This window comes from Cibotium barometz, chromosome 47 (genome assembly GCF_041138505.1).
Source record: "Cibotium barometz isolate CiBa-2024 chromosome 47, ASM4113850v1, whole genome shotgun sequence".
Classification (NCBI taxonomy): Eukaryota; Viridiplantae; Streptophyta; class Polypodiopsida; order Cyatheales; family Cibotiaceae; genus Cibotium; species Cibotium barometz.
The window spans coordinates 36,588,789-36,606,015 of record NC_141092.1 but is presented as its reverse complement, the minus strand read 5'-3'; the positions used below and the strand labels follow the sequence as shown (position 1 = coordinate 36,606,015).

Below are 17,227 nucleotides of genomic sequence, written 5' to 3'. Positions count from 1 at the left end.
CATTCGGTGCTCTATGCCATAGAGGCTACAAAGAGCACCTTAGAGAGGGCTTTCAAAAAGAAGAGAGTGAAGGCAGATTGAGGGGTGTAGTCCCTGTGGATAATGGCGATGCCATCCATAGGAAGTCGACCAAGATAGTGCGCCAACATAGCATCATGTCCATGGAGCTTGGCCTGGTCTCTGCTGTCGCCGCCTCTCCCAGCAAATGCGTCAATTTCAACCACCATCCGCAATCAAAGGAAAAATTAAAATATTTTCCTATACATAATTACAAATGTTTCTAGGTTGTAAAAGGTCGATTATTACCTCTTGCTCAATGTCTTTTTTTGCCAAAGTGTTGATGGGGGCGGAGAGGTCAATCGAGGACTTAGCCTCATCCTTTTTTGGTGCTTTGATCTTCTCCATTACTTCAGTAGCAAGGGTATCCTTTTCAGCCTCTAGCTTATCTTGTAAGGTTGTGAATTCCTCCTCTGGAACTAGGGCTTGCTCTATGGTCTCAACCACAGTTTCCTTAACCAAAGCAACTGTCTCTGTGCGATAGATTCTCCAAGGGGTAATATAGCACTATCTAGGTGAGGACTAAGGTTGGACGTATCAAGGTCCACCTCACATCGCATGCATATAATGCCCAAGCATTCATCCATTCTCCAGCCAGCTACCTTTTCAAGGTCATGAAGAAATAAATATTCTTTACCTTCCACCACAATGGTGCTCAAGAGATTGATCTCAAGCTCTGGCAGCACCTTGCTCTCCTCGTGTGGGGAAGATGGCCCTGCATCTTCTACTACAGTGGGCTGTTCAGCTGCAGATTGTGCACCCTCTGGAAAGTGCTATGATGTAAGCTGCTCTTCTACAACAGCACTTGTTCCTACTGCCTTCACTTCCTTGTCATCCCTCAAATACCATGCCAACTACAATGCAGGCATCTCTACCTCCTCATCCGAATCCTCATCGTTGATGAGGAACACAAAAGTGGGGATCCACGAGAGGAACCTAGTTCCTAAATTGCCCTTCCCCAACCTCTTCACCTCCTGCTTATTGAAGGTACATTAAGCTCTTGCGGGGATGTAGATGTCGATGAAGCGTTCAAGGCGCTGGATGTAGGGGCGGGCATATAGTTGAATGTACGAAAGTAGCTCAACAGACACCCATCGATCATTGGGGCAATGGGGAAAGGAGATGGAGTGGGGGGCCAAGTATTGCTCCAAGTATTTGTAAGTGTGTTTCAAGAAACTCATCGCCTTCTATAAACTGTTGGGTTATTGCTTTGATTTCCTTAGTAGCTTGTATTGTTATTCACTAGGCTTTTTCTAATCTTCCTAGATCTATCTTTGTAGTTTTGTTATCTATTAATGGTACCTCTTCGCCTCTTGTTTTAGCTTTTTTTTTCTCCTCTGGGTTAATTGCCTTTATTGGGTTCTTGGCAATAGCATTAATTACAATCCTACCTAATGGTAATCTGAAATCACAATTATATTGAACCCCTTGCTTGGCCTCTATGAAACAAATAAATGAGTTATTTCTTAGAAAAGTAAATAATAACAACAATTCATATGTAAATAAAATATGATAGGGTGTGAAAGCATTAGCATTGATAAAAAATATAGAGAAGAGTGCACATTTTAATTTAGATGGGTAAAAAATTAAAGTCTAAGGTTGGGTGGTTAAGTGTAAGACCTTAGGTCTATTTTTTTGAAAGTAAAATAAATATAAAATGAAGAGATAAACTTGAAGACTAATAGAAAACTCCATCTGTGCTAAAATGAAGGAGTTAACTTGATGTAAGAGTTAGATACATGTGGGAGTGATTGGATACATGAAAAATGAGAGGATGCATGAAGATTAAGGTTAAGTTGCATAGATATTATGGGTTACTAACCTTTAGTTAACTAGGGGAGTTTGTGGAGCTATCATTTCCTAGTATAGAAAGCGCCCCCAGCTCTTGAAAAAGCCACGAGTTTCTCTTTAGGGAAGAGGGTCTACTTCTTCATAAGATTCAGTGCTTCACATGATTTTTAGTTATGTAAGTGCAGTTCTTAGGCATCAAGTACTCACTTAGGTCTAAAAGGGAGACGATGCTGCTCAAGGGATCACCAAATAAATTCATGGGCTTTTGTGGAGCAGCATGCATCCATTAACTATACACTACACAAGGTATTGCAACTCTCTTACAAGTCATTTATTATCAAGGTACAATTAGACGTTCGGTTTAAATTTTACAATTTCTTTTATTTCTTACATTTTAATTATTCCATGAGAAATTGAGCTTAGATTAAATCAAATTAATAAACTCTCATTTTCTACACAACCCATAGGATATAATAATTTAAATGTTGGCTCACAATTGAGGAAAACTCACACACACAAAATACTCAATGAGAAGAACACAAGGGTGTAAAGTGTGAAAGAGAATGTCTAGCTCAATAGCAAGGGAGTAAGAGCTCAAAGATAGTACAAGGTGAAAGTATAAAATGAGGAATAACCCTAAACAATAGATATGGTTGTTTATATACTAGCTAACCCTAAGGTGTCCATTCACACCTGGATTGCCATGAGAAAAAACCCGGTGAGACAAAAGTGTCCATGGAATCAATACATGGCCTCATTGTAGTACTACCATAAATATCCAATAAACACTATGGTGTGGGACAAAAGTGTCCATGGCATCAATAGATGACCTCATTGTAGTACTGCCATGAATATCTAACAAATCCCCTTGTAGTACAAATATGAGTTTTATAGACGAGGCCCAAAATTTTGTGGAAGGCCTCAATGGTCAAGTTACCTTTCAGGTCAAGAGCTTACCTTAGCCTTACCAAACCATGTGTAATTGGGTCTTGCCTTAGAGCCACAAACTGCAACTTCCCTATATGTGGGTACGCTAGCTCGTCCATTACGTACTCACTCTATTGTCACACCGAAATGCTCCTTTTCCAAAGGGGTGAAGGGATGGCTTTGTATGCCTTAATGGAGATAATAAGAGATCTATCTTTGTGATGTTTCTCTCTCACAAAAGATGGAAAAAGAAGAAGCTAATGGAAGAGGGAAACCTACAATTAAACCCACTCAAAGAAGCATCCATTTGGCATGTAAGAATCCAACAGCATGCAAGCAAGTAAGAAGAGGGAAGAAGGGGAGTCACAAGTATTTTATTGCAAGGGAATGATTGTCTATTACTTATTTTCAAACATGACTTTTATATAAATGACTATTTCAACACTAGGCTAGCCAAACTTAAAAATAGTATGGCCTCTATTGCTAATCTTAAGAAACTATGTACATGGTGTCCATAGAATTCTCCTATTTGGCATGAAACATATGGTAAGACTGCTTCATATGTTCCAACACATAATGACTAGTTTCAACACTAGGGCAAACTTAAAAGTAGTCTTGGCTCTATTACCAGTCTTAAGAAACTATGTACATAGAGTCTATTGAATTTTCCTATTTGTTGGCATTAAGCACATGGTAAGGCTACTTTATGTGCTCCAACACCGTCTTACAAAAGATGAGTGTCTGTTTGTGTGGGCAACACACCTTTTGGTAGGTTGGAAGGATGAAACCATGTAAACCTATGGAGTGGTGAACATATCCCCTTTCCTAATAGTGACTCGTCCTCATGTCACCCAAGTCAGTGGTGAAGGTGCTAGGGTAGATAGTCCAAGATATGCCATAAAGTTTGCGGACCGAAGCTAAGTGTGGTATAGTATTGGATCGATTTGTAGTCGGATGTAGGGCAAAGTGGTGGTGGGTAACGTTAAAGGCTATCAAAGGTAGAAAATGATGACATGGCAAAGCAAGTGGAAGAGCTCATGGACATGGGATGGGTTACTCCTAGTCAATCAACTTTTGCAGCACCTGTACTCTTAGTCAAGAAGAAGGACGATAAATTTTACATATGTGTGGACTATGGAGATTTGAATAAATTAATAATCAAGAATAGATTCCCTATTCCAAGGATTTATGATTCACTTGATGAGTTGAAGGGTTTCTTCTCCAAGAATGACTTGAGATCGAGGTATCGCTAATTGAGAATCAAAGAGAGTGATGAGTCCAAGATGGCTTTTCAAAACCAAGAGGGGTCTCTACCACTACTTGGTTATGCCATTTGGGCTATTCAATGCACCGGCCACATTTCAAGCAATGATGAACAAAGTGCTTGGATCTTTTCTTTAATAATGGGTGCTTGTGTTCTTTAATGGCATCTTGATATATAGCAAGAGTAAGAAAGAGCACTTAGTGCATGTAAGGGCTATTTTAGATGTTTTAAGAGCCAATAAATTTTGTGCAAAGGAGAGGGGGTGATTTTTTAACGAGATTTTTAGAGAAGTCAATATAATCTGCTTTTTGGAGATCCCCCCTCCCACACACACACACACACACACACACACACACAAAGACTAGATGCACTTTTTCGGTGTGGATAAAAAAAACCCACAAATATTGACATGTCTCTTTTATACATTAATCCGAATGCACTATGACCACTACCCTTATCTTCTTGGGTGGGTATGAAACCCCTTATTTCATTGACTATAACTTACATATGTGTTCCTTCAACTACCACTTGCCTCTTGTACTTTCATGTTTCTTTTGTATAATTTAATATTTTTCCTCATATTATGTATAGAATTTATAATTTTATATTTTTCACCATTCTTTAATGTCTCTAACGTATGTACTTGACCACTGATAATATAGATGCCTATGTACCTATAGAACCTCAATGCTTCAATGAGAAACTTTAAAAAGGAATAAATCTCTAGTAATCATTAGATAACACAACCATTAAAAGCTCTAATCTCTTAATTTAAAAAAAATAGATACATCATTTGGTCTTGTAGAAATGATTTAAAAAAGACCACTTTTTACAGATGCACGCCTTTTGATACCAAACATGAGCTCAAAAGGCCAAAATACCCTAGAAAGAGCTATAAAAATGGGGGTACATTTTGATGAGTTTCCTAAAAATTCACCTGGCAAGAAAAAGGCCTTTGCAGGCGGGCAGGCGTGCAGACTCTAACAGGGGCCTTTTTCTTGCCCAATTAAGGTTTAGAAAACTCATCAAAAGGTATCCATGTTTACAGTCATTTCTATGGTTTTTAGGCCTTCTTAACTCACTTATGGTGTCAAAAATGCCAAATTTTGCATCTATAAAAATGTTTTTTTTTCAAGGAACTCAGCATTTTTGGTGTCAAAAAGGCCAAATTGTCATTGCATAAAAAAGTGTTTTTTTCAAGGGACTTAGAGCATGTAAAATCTCTTTTATGTCACATGCATATTTATTCTCCTTGGTATCTCAATCATGTTCTATATGAAGAAATGGATTATATGTATACATAAAGGTATTTAGGATTTCTATAGATAAACTTAGCACATCTTAATTGTAATTCATAGACATGGCTAGGACTAACTCCAAATGTGTGAAAAAATCTCAGAGATTTTCAAGATGCAAAAAAGATCATTGAAAAAAAATACCCCTTTAATGTAGTATTCTTTGTGACTCTTTGGAATTGGGGGCTTTTTCTCTACACCTAACAAGAGCCATATGGTGTGTATATGTATGTGTGTCCTTGGGGTGGCATGTTAATAAAATCTCATAGATTTCATTGAATTCCCTAAAACGCTTGTGATAAAAAGCTCACAAAAAGATTTCCCCCAAAGGAGATCAAGTGCACCTTTATGGCATAAAGGGTTGAGTATGCTAGACATATATCAAGGAAGGCATTATGGTGGATCCAAAGAAGGTGGAGTGTGTTAAGAATTGGTCTACATCTACAAATACCACTTAATTGAGAGGATTCTTGGGCTTGTCACCATTCTATATAAGAGGTTCATCAAGATATATTCTCATGTTAGCGCTCCTCTTATCGATAAGTTTAAGAAAGAGGCTTTCTTTTGGAATGCCATTGTCGATAAGAGATTTCATCCAGAGCCAAAGGGAATGCTCACATCAGTCCCTATACCGTGACTTCACAAGGCTATTATGGTTTAAGCCGATGTATGTGGAAGAGACAGTGAGGTTGTGTAAGATCCCTGTTCCCACCGAGCAACGGATTTGGGATACTAGCAGCGGAAGCAGCACTTCTCGCGTGGGACAGGGTCCCACATTCAGGGCCTCGCCCACGGATATCCAGACAAAAGACTAATCCGTCGGTTTTTCCAAAACCGAACCCGAAAAAACTTCCCTTATCCGGAAAGCACGAGCGATTCCACCAGGATAACTTTTTTACTCTAACGTAGTCAAGACCATTACTGATCAAGCTGATCCAATTTCATCTATAAGATACTTGGTCAGATCAAGGAAGAAACTTGCACTTGGATCATTGGGATCAACGCTTTTTTCCCCATTCAAGAGGCACAGCCGTTGATTCCTATCCATAGAACAGTTACTGTCCGGGATTTATTTTATCTATCGTAAAAACAAAAGTTTGAGTCTCGATTTACGGATCCATCAGTCCAGCCTAACCCCATCCAGTCCCATGGGTTAGCCAACCGCCCAACCACTGTAGTGATGGGATCCAATTAAGAATTTGGTTAGGTTTTGTCCCGGGTACCAAGGAAAAGAGTTCCAAGGCCCCCTAGCCAGATGTTCATGCAAAAATAAAACTAGTCACACCACTCACACACCCGATATGAAATTGCCTTTTCACAGATTCAACCAGTTTAAAACAATCCTTTAATAAAACCATAGTATCATTGATCACCATCTTCCAATTTATCCAATTGATTCTTAGTTTCCCATCATTCCTTCATCAGAGTATCTATGGCATCATTGGCAACTAGAACGCTCAGGGGCCGTTTCGATAGTTCCTAGTCCATAATACTTGGCAATATAATCACTTATCAAGATGGACTCTCATTGAAGATCAGCAAGATCAACCAACAGATCCATATAAGGAGTCATGGACTCATCCATTGAAGACCAACAAGGTCAATCAACCAGATCCATGCCCGATTTCAGAAAACAACTCCAACTCTGTTCCAATATCTTCCTCGACGCACGCGTGGGTATCCTAGGCGACCCAGAGCCCGAGCACCGTATGGTCAGCACCCTCTAGGATCCTTCACAGGTGACCTAGCGCTTCACTCATAGGCCGCTTCCTTGGCCCCTCATCCACCGTACCGGAAGCTCACCATTTTAATCGCACCGAGGCTGGTCAAGACCTCGGCGGCCGACCTTGCTACGCGAGACGTCCTTCATTGACTCCCCGTCAGCAGTTGCAACTTTATCATCACGACCTTAATCACAAGACGGTCTAAATGCTCCCCCCAGCATTCTTGACATAAAACAATCATTTACAAACAGTTTACAATAAAATTTCTATTTTAACTTTCATTTTTCCACATTATTCCTCATCAATCTACATTACTTATTCCATATTCCATTTATATGTATACTCATCCCATCACATCATTTGCATCTCATCATTTCAGATTCCCTGACATCACATATCGTATATTCACATCCATACATCCACATCTATATGCGTACATTCACATCTACATGCATACATCTACATCTCTATGCATACATCCACATCCACATTCGCATTCACCTCCATACATCTACATCTACATGCATACATCCACCTCCACATTCACATCCACATCTATACATCTACATCTACATGCATACATCCACCTCTACATCCACATCTACATCTATACACCTACATCTATATGCATACATCCACATCTCCATTCACATCTACATCTATACATCTACATCTACATGCATCCATCCACCTCCACACCCACATCTACATCTATACACCTACATCTACATGCATCCATCCACCTCCACATCCACATCTACATCTATACATCTACATCTACATGTATGCATCCACATCTCCATTCACATCTACATCTATATATCTACTTCTACATGCATCCATCCACATCTCCATTTACATCCTCATCTACACATCTATTTCTACATGCATACATCCACATCTCCATGCATACATCCACCTCCACATTCACACTCACATCCATACCTCTACATCTACATGCAAACATCCATATCTCCATGCATAATAATATTCTTTTAATTAATCTAGGATGATAGTTCCTAGAATATGGTAGGAAGTCCTCTTTTTATGCTTTGAATGAAATTATTTTATGCGTAATTTCTATAAAAATTTTGCCATAGCTCCGCTACTATGACTGATAAATCTCAATTTTTTTCTAAGGGATAAGGCTCATTATTAAAGAAATAATTAGAATGGTCTCTAATTGGATCATCAATCCATAATGGATTGAATCATTAATATACATAAACTAAAAGCATAGAAAAAAGCCATTAATTTGGCCTCAAGCATAGCTTAATCTTGGATTAAGGAAAAGCCTTATGAAAAGCTTCATTTGGATTGAAAAGGGTCATGAGTATGACCATTTCTTAAGTGAGAAAGAGAGAAAAACCATTAGAATTAAATATAAATAGAATTTTATGTAATTCTTTACTATCATTAATTAATTAACTTCAATAGCATTTCAAAAACCATACCAATTAAGCTTCTCAAGCTTGAGAAGGGTTGAGAAGAGAGAATCATTGAGAAATTATAGAAAAGATCATAATTCACTATACTTATCTTATAATTTGCTTGATTCTTTGTTCACGGTAGAGGCCCCCAACCAATCAATTGGTTTAGTATGTTGATGGAGCCACCAATGGGGATTGAAGAAAGAGAGAAGTATCAAAAACTAGTGAATTATTAAAGAATTCACAGTTCTTGGCTTAGGTAGAGTAGAGTAACAATGCATAAGACATTATATATTTTGGCTTAGGTGGAGTAGAGTAACAAAGCATAAGACACTATATATTTTGGCTTAGGTGGAGTAGAGTAACAAAGCATAAGACACTATATATTTTGGCTTAGGTGGAGTAGAGTAACAAAGCATAAGACACTATATATTTTTCAACAAGGGGGAGGCTTCTATTTATAGGAAAAATTGAGCTCCTAACCAAACAAACTGATTCTAGAATTTTCTAAATCAGTTTGGTCAATATTTGACCATTTTTAGGTCAGTTAAGCTAACTTTTTGGAACTAGACTTGAATGAGGAGAGAGGAGAGATGAAATATCTCCATTTTTATGAGTTTAAAACTCATTCAAGCATGTGAATTATGCACCTCCTTTAAAGAACTCTCCTTCCTTACATATGTGTCATAATGGAATCATTTTAATATTGCTCATAGTTTTTTACTAATAAACCTTTTACATTTTCAACTCTTCATCTTATGTGAAATATGCACCTCCTTTAAAGAACTCCCCTTCCTTATGGAGGCATACGTAAACTACATATCGTAGCATATGCATATACAAATCCGTTAAACAAGAAATGAATTCTTCATTCTCGATTTGTAGTAAAAAATTATTTGTGGTTGAAATGGTTGACGGATGGTTGTCTATAATTAATAATGATTTACTACTGGTTTGTCTAATGTTTGAGTTAGTAGAGGTGTCTAGTGAGCCCACTAGTGATCCCACACTTGTAGAGGTGCATCTGGATGGTGCCTTTAACATTTAGATGTTAGCATGGTAACCTAAAGAAATGTCCATAGAGACATAGTTGGCTATTGAGTCACATGGTTGTAGTGCCGAGAGTGGTTGCCAGAGTAGACATGTAGATAGGTATGTATCTACTCATGGGCTTGGGGGTTTGTATGACTCTCATTTCTTGCACGTTACTCTTGTAGTAGTGCGTTGATACTATAGATCACATAGATGCTGTCCATGTGGACATCATCTTCGTTATATAAGATATGTGAATTGTTCTAGGAAGAATAAAGGACTCAAAAGTTTTCATTAGGCATGCAAGAACTTTTTGAGAGAGAAAAGTGTAGCTATCCCTATACTATGTATAATGTGAATTTAATTTTACCACATCATAGAACACTTTGCTAAAGACTTGTAATAGGTGTGAAAACTGGTTTCATAAAACTCCATGTGTTTTCTAACCACAAGAGAGAAATATCTTTGATGTCGTAGGATGATGCAAAGAAATCCTTTTAATGTCAGAAAACATTCATTATGAAGCTTTTGAGGATTCGAGAACTTCTCGGGTATACAAAGGTATCATGCTATTTGATGCTTTAAAATGGATCAAAACCTGACTTAAAAATCTTTTCAAAGTGAAAGATGATACTTACACTAAATCAATTTTCAAAGCTTAAACATATCTCAGATTTTCTTGTGAAGCATAAACTTGGTTTGGTGCGTTAAAAACCATGCACAAAGGCTTGCATCTCCTCGAAACCAAGTAATGTTCATTAGGTGAAATATGGACTCTCATTTTTACCCCTTAAGGATTTCCACACCTCCTCTCTCTAGAAAAATGGGCTCATGGTGAAATTTTTGCAAATAAAATCAAAAGTTGGCGGGGATTGCACATTTGGAATCTAGTAATTGAGACCTTTCCAATGATATACAGTATGATGGAAAATTTTGATTATTCAAGAAGTCCCCAAATTGGTGATGATGTGGCAAACCCTCTTCAAACAAGTATGGTTAAAGAAGAACCATAGATTAGACCACACAAGAACATTTCTTTGGCCCAACAAACCAAAGCCAACAAACAAGTGAGTTGATACCATCAACTTGGAGATTGACACCCGTGTGCACTAACATAATAAGTTGGTGGACTCCTACGACTCCTATAACTTATAAAAAGCTAGAAAACTTAAAAAGCTTTAACTTGATCGCTCCAAGTTAGCTTTTGGAGTAGACTCTTCTCGCTGAACACCAAAGAGAACTGGAAACTCCATAAGTGGTTCACCTTAAATACAAAAACTTATTGATGTATGCCCAATGAAATTGTGCGAACACATGTTTGTAAAAACAATGTTCACAAACATAAACATAGTAGACTAGTAATCAACATACTATGATGCATGAAATACCACAAGTCTAATGGCATCAAATCACTACAAGAATGGTCTATACATAGCGACCCTCATATAAATATGAAGAAAATAGCGAGGGTCGCTTTCGTGGATGCTTATGCGACCTTTAAATTAAAGTTGTTTATGCCACCATTGTAGCGACCCTTGCAAACTGAAAAATGAGTGGTTTATGCATCGAACTTGCGATGCATAAGCCACCTTTTTTTTGGGTCGTTTATGCATTGCGAATTTTGGCAAAAACTAAAATGTGTTCATTTTCTTCGCCCGTTTCGCGCGCACTGTAGCAGCTTCAAACTTTGATTCCACGCTCACGGCGATGCGCAGTTTGTCTCTCAATCCAAGCTCACGCGGCCAGGTAAGGTTTGTGTTGGTGGGGTATCTATTTCACCAAAGGGAAAGGCACAGTGTTAGGGAGTGTAGGCGCACTGCGCTTTGTCGGACGCTCTCCCACTTGAGAGTGGGTGCGTCTGTGTTTGTGTGTGAGAGAGAGAGAGACCTACGCACTCTCTCGTACAAGCAATGTCACAGCCCGGTCGTGTGCTGATATTTGGCGCTACTGGTTACATTGGCAAGCACATCGCCCAGGCGAGCTTGGATGCTGGGCACCCTACGTTTCTCTTCGTCCACTCGGAAGGTCATGACGCCCACGGTGCCTCGTGCAGCGCCATTGGTCTTGCGAGCTGCGAACAAGAGCACATGGTCTGCGGGGATGGCCCCAGGAAGGCCGGCATCGGAGGTGCCGGACACGAAGTGCACGTGAGGTGCGCTCCACTCATCCTTGGAGTTGTTATGCAGCCCAATTGCGATCTTGCGGTCCACACTCGTAGTGCCCAACAAGGCGGTAAGCAGGTTTACTGAGAAGTCGGCGCCAGCAATCACAGCAGCAGCAGGAGTAGCCATTGTTCTAAGGTGGCGGTTTCAACTTTCAAGCAAGCAACTGCAGGCGAAGATCGGAAGCAAGTAGTTAGTTAGTGATATATAGTGTGAGTGAACTGGACAGTATTCACAAGGCCTAGCTCTTGATGTCCCTCAAGAGATCCGGTGCTACCTTCTTGAAGGTTAAAAAAAAACCCCAACTGCACCGTCCCTCAGTCTTGAATCAAAGTTGTGAGCAGTGCAATACTTGAAATTACTTATTTGAAATAAAGTAAATGTTCCAATGATTATTCCATTCCTTCGAGACTAATTTCTGTGCTTCAATACCTAATTGCAGGGCAGCGTAGAAGATCATAGCAGCCTGGTAGATGCAGTGAAGCAAGTAGACATTGTGATATCAGCCATGGGTGAACACAAACTTCTAGATCAACTGAAGCTGATAGAGGCCATGAAAGAAGCTGGGAACATCGAGGTAAAATCAGCAGCTGCAGGATTTAATGATGAGAGTTAGGATGACTAATTTATCATGAGCTAGATAGCGACGAGAAATAGGTAGATGACTGATAGAAAGCAGACGGTGATAATCATGATTGGATTTGTTTATTGCAATCAACAGTGACATGATGAATGCAGCAGGCATGATTAATTAATTGGGCATCAAGGTTAATTTAGAAGCATTGCATGCATGTTAATGGTGGGTGTAGAGGTTTTTGCCTTCGGAGTATGGGATGGATCCGGACCATCTGGTGGACTGTCCGTCGCCAGCGGGTGATTTGTTTGCGGAAAAGAGACAAGTCCGGCGAGCTGTGGAGAAGGCGGGGATCCCTTACGCCTACGTCTCGGCCAACTACTTTGCCGGCTACTTCTTGGCTGGCCTTGCTCAATATGGCCGGTTCTTGCCACCCACGGACAGCGTGGTCATCTACGGTGATGGCAATCAATAAGGTCAAATCCTACGTATAACATTTTTGCCATATTTTTTTTGAAGGTTTACACCTTAGATTATGAATTAATTTCGAGATAATTTGAGGCTTTGCAGTAATCTGGGTGAGAGAGGAGGATGCTGCAGCTTATGTGATCAAAACTGTAGAGGATCCTCGTGTAGTAAACACGACTGTCTACATTCGCCCAGCAGCAAACGTCCTTTCTCAAAACGAGGTGGTGCCATTTGGGAAGAGCAGTCAGGAACAGCACTACAAAAGACCCACATTCTTGAGTCTACATGGCTTAAGGACATGCATGGTAAGCATACATTCTCTCTTCATGATATAGATTTATATGAATTTTCTAAATCTGTGATGCATCTCTACATCTCTACATTATCTTAAGGAAGGGTTTCACAAAGCTGCCATGTGGCAAGAATTCGGAGGTTTGGGAAGGGGAAGAGGAGGTTTGGGTACGTGCGAAGCACGGGTTCCCAACTAGTATTTACGATAAGGTCTTGTTCTCTCTCCTTCCTTCACGAAATAGACACAGCAAGGGAAACCTATATTCTTGAGTTACGATAAGTGATAGCTTCTAATAACCTTTAGTTATGTTAATGTTTGAGCATGCAAAAGATACTAAATATTAGATGAAGTACTCATAATAACCTTCCTTTGGTTTAGTCCGACAAAGATTATGAATATTTAGTGAAATAATATTCATAATAACTTTCCTTATAGAGAGAAACTTAGTGGAGAGATGTTGTAACTAGTTGCAAAATGCATTAACATTAAACTTTCCTTATAGAGAGAAACTTAGTGGAGAGAAGTTGTAACTAGTTGCAAAATGCATTAACATTAAACGGGGTATGTGGGTATGCATTTAAACAAATTTAGTTGCCTTGATTTCTTGGACTTAAAAAAACATACCGATGAACATAGTATCTACCTCTACATGGTAGGGCCCTACCTCTACATGGTAGGGCAAAGACACAAATCCTCTCTCTCTCTCTCTCTCTCTCTCTCTCTATATATATATATATATATATATATATATATATATATATATATATATATATAACCACAAAGACAAACATAATACATTGTGTACCCCTCCAACCTAGGTCTTTCTCTCTTAGGATAGATAGGGGATAGATTGACCTTGGGATAGGCATTTTGTGATTACATGGGTTTAGTAATTGAATCATGGAAAGCTAGTTAAACATCCCACTTATAAGGCTAGAAATAAGTCCTAAGGGTGCGTGTAACTATGTGATGATTTTTCATTGTGTGGTTTGGATCTCATCTAGTAGATGAAGTGGTGATTTGTGAACGTGTTAGGGAAAACATCAAGTGTTCATTTGTGGACAAGGTGGCTGATGGTCTCAAGGACTTCTAAATTTTTACTGGATTTGTGTATACCCCAAATCCATTTGTCTATGATAAGCTCTCAGTTTTGAGTTTCTTATGTTTATTATTTGTGCAAATTTCTTATTGCTTTTGATGTATGAGCATTTTCACTATTTTGAGCTTTATGGTTGGAGTGAATAGAACTTTGCTAACATGAAGCTTCTCATGTTTATGGTTTTCCTATATGCTTATGTGTGTGCTAGTTTGGTGCTCAAAGGATGAAGGTTGAATTTATCAAGTCTTTCAAAGTGTAAATTGGAGTACACTTTGCATTTTAAAGAAAAACAAGAGATGCCACAACTTGTTATAGTAATGACCATGTAAATTAAATCCCACCATTGATTCATCAAGTCTCCACATGGATATTTGATTTGATGGAGTTAGGAGAAAATCCCTTCAATTTGTTGAGAAGAGAGGCCTAAACATTGGTGGGTTGGGATAAAGAAGAGAAAAAAAATGCAATTGAAGGGATTTCTTACTTCAGATGTAGGGAGAGTAGTCTCCACATGGATATTTGTGTGTTAATTTGATGGAATTAGGAGAAAATCCCTTCAATTTGTTAAGAAGAGAGTCTTAAACATTGGTGGGTTGGGATAAAGAAGAGAAAAAAGATGCAATTGAAGGGATTCCTTACTTTAGATGTAGGGAGACCACTCATGGGTGACACTAGTACGGCCAGTAGCCTTTGGGGAGACCACTCATGGGTGACACTAGTACGGCCAGTAGCCTTTGGGGAGGGCTCTTCGAGGGATCCTATTCCCGGAGGTGGCGGCACACCCCAACCCGTGCATACGCTTTTGGTGCAGACGCAGGTGCAGCAAACGCCGGGCCCCAGTGTTTTGACACAGGCCGAGGGCACTCCCTTGGCACAGAGGCGCCGCCGTTCGAGGTATGCATTAATCTACTCCGTGTCTAGGTGTAATTTTCATGAAACCATCCAAAATGAATCTTAAAAATTATATGTGTTTTTTGTGCAGTAGTAGTAGTAGTCAGCCATCACCATCACCAGTCTCTTCACCATGTGTGCCTCCTTCTGCACCTCCACCTGCCACCTCGGAGCTTATGAACAATTGGAAACTATGCCTCGCCAAAGATATCAATCTCTAAGAACACCTCATCATTGTCAGCCATAGCCTCTTGAAGTTCCATCTCTGTTAGGCATATGCCGAGTCCATCAGGGAGTGGAGCATTGTTCGAGGTGGATTCTGAGATTTGCTCAATGATGTCAGCCTCTAGTAGATCTTCTCCTAGATCATCCGATAAATCTTTACCCAGATCATCCCCTTCATCATCCGTTGAGGGTGGTGTGACATTTGTTTGTGAAATCAAATCTGCTTCTCTAATGCAAAGAATTGTATCTCCTTGCCCATGTGATATAGAGGTCATTGTTATGTCTGGTGTATTGTCGGGCTCTGTAGAGGTCATTGTTGTGTGTGGTGTATTTTCACGCTCAATAGAAAAGGTGGTATCAAACAATCTTCGGCTTCTAGGGTTCACATGAACAATTTGCCAACATGGATTGCCAATTGGATTTTTGTAAAAGAAAGCTTGTTGTGCATGCATCGGGAAGAGATAGGGCTCTTTGGTTGCTCGTAGGAGCTTCGATGAGTCAACGGACCAAAAGCCGCTTTGTTCGTGCCTCAAGGTGGCCCTTTTTCCTTTGTACTCTGCTCGAAACCAACGCACCTTCAAAATTACCTGCAATAATATAATGTACTCAAACTTGTTACTCAAAGACTTACGGGTTTTTTTCCAAAGTACAATTAAAATACCCCTCTTGTAATTGTATTTTTGTAAATTTACCCAATATTTTGGATTAAAAAAACCCCACCTAATGATCGCACGTGGTAGACTTACATTTTTTGAGGTGCACCCCCCGAGAGGAAGAGTGGGAGGAGACGGTGTCCCAGAGGATGATCCGAAATCTGCATTCATAAAATATTAATGTCATATTAATATCATTAAAAATCAAAGAAAACTTGAACAAAAATAATACACATACAAAATCATCCTAGAAGTGTTTGTAAATGCTATGGTAGCGCACAATGCATATTTGCTTATCCCCAGGTTAGGAATAATGTTCTTCCCTCAGCAAAAACTAGTTAATTTGTAATCATACCTTCTTACTGTACTTATGTCCATATTAGAGGCTTACAGTAACCTTGCACAAAATAGTTCTTCAAGGTGTAATTGACATGCACCCAAATGCGTTAGCATAGCATATACGGACCGTCAGCCGGTCCGTATGTACTATGGATGTGCAATTGGTCCATTCGGAGAGCTAGTACGCTCTCCAAATGCACCCAATTGAGCATCCATAGCGCATACTGACCGCTACATTTATCTATTTATCTATCCACCTACCTATGTATATGTGTTTATATATCCATCTATATGTTTATTGATCGTAAATTGTGAAACCTTGTAATAACACACTGTTGTTAAATACTTAGGAAATTTGCGGTCGTCCCTGAGCATACACGCCCACTTGTGATGTGCAAAGATTCTTGGCGGCACTTCAGGAAAGAGATTTGCTTGAGAGTGACATGGCCTCAACAGAAGGTACACAAAGTTAATTCACTCAATGCATATGATAGGTACTTCTCAAATAGCATTAATTATATATTCATATAAAAGTGCATTTAATTCATATAAAAGCGCATTTAATTTGCAGGAGGCAGCATAGGCTCGTGTCCAGTCAGGGCACACCTCTCGGCTTAGCCGGGCTCTAGTGGCTTTCGAGCACTCTTTGTAATTGCACAAATTTTTTGTTCGACTATCTATAGCTATTTGTATATACATATATATATATATATATATATGTATCCATGTATCTATGATCTCATATGCATTCAATTCACTTCTTATATATATGCAATGTTTAAATGACAGAGAAAGGATTATGGTTGAGCACCATCTGCAGACGAGATACGGAGAGCCACAATTTACAGCTACAGAGCGCTACAGAAGGAGATGCCAACACCCGATGCTTTTGTAAGTAATTCTATCAAATATTATTTTATGCCAATCAAGATCTGCATGTGTTATATGTTATGTGGTTTTTTTTATACTCAAATAGCTAATAGACATTTTTAATTGCAGGAGCA

General features: G+C 39.2%; 1 pseudogene; it reads left to right on the top strand.

Annotated features, from left to right (window-relative positions):
- The first annotated feature begins 11,420 nt into the window (after positions 1–11,420).
- On the top strand, positions 11,421–14,486 carry LOC147611646 (bifunctional pinoresinol-lariciresinol reductase 2-like; annotated as a pseudogene).
- Positions 14,487–17,227: the final 2,741 nt, after the last annotated feature.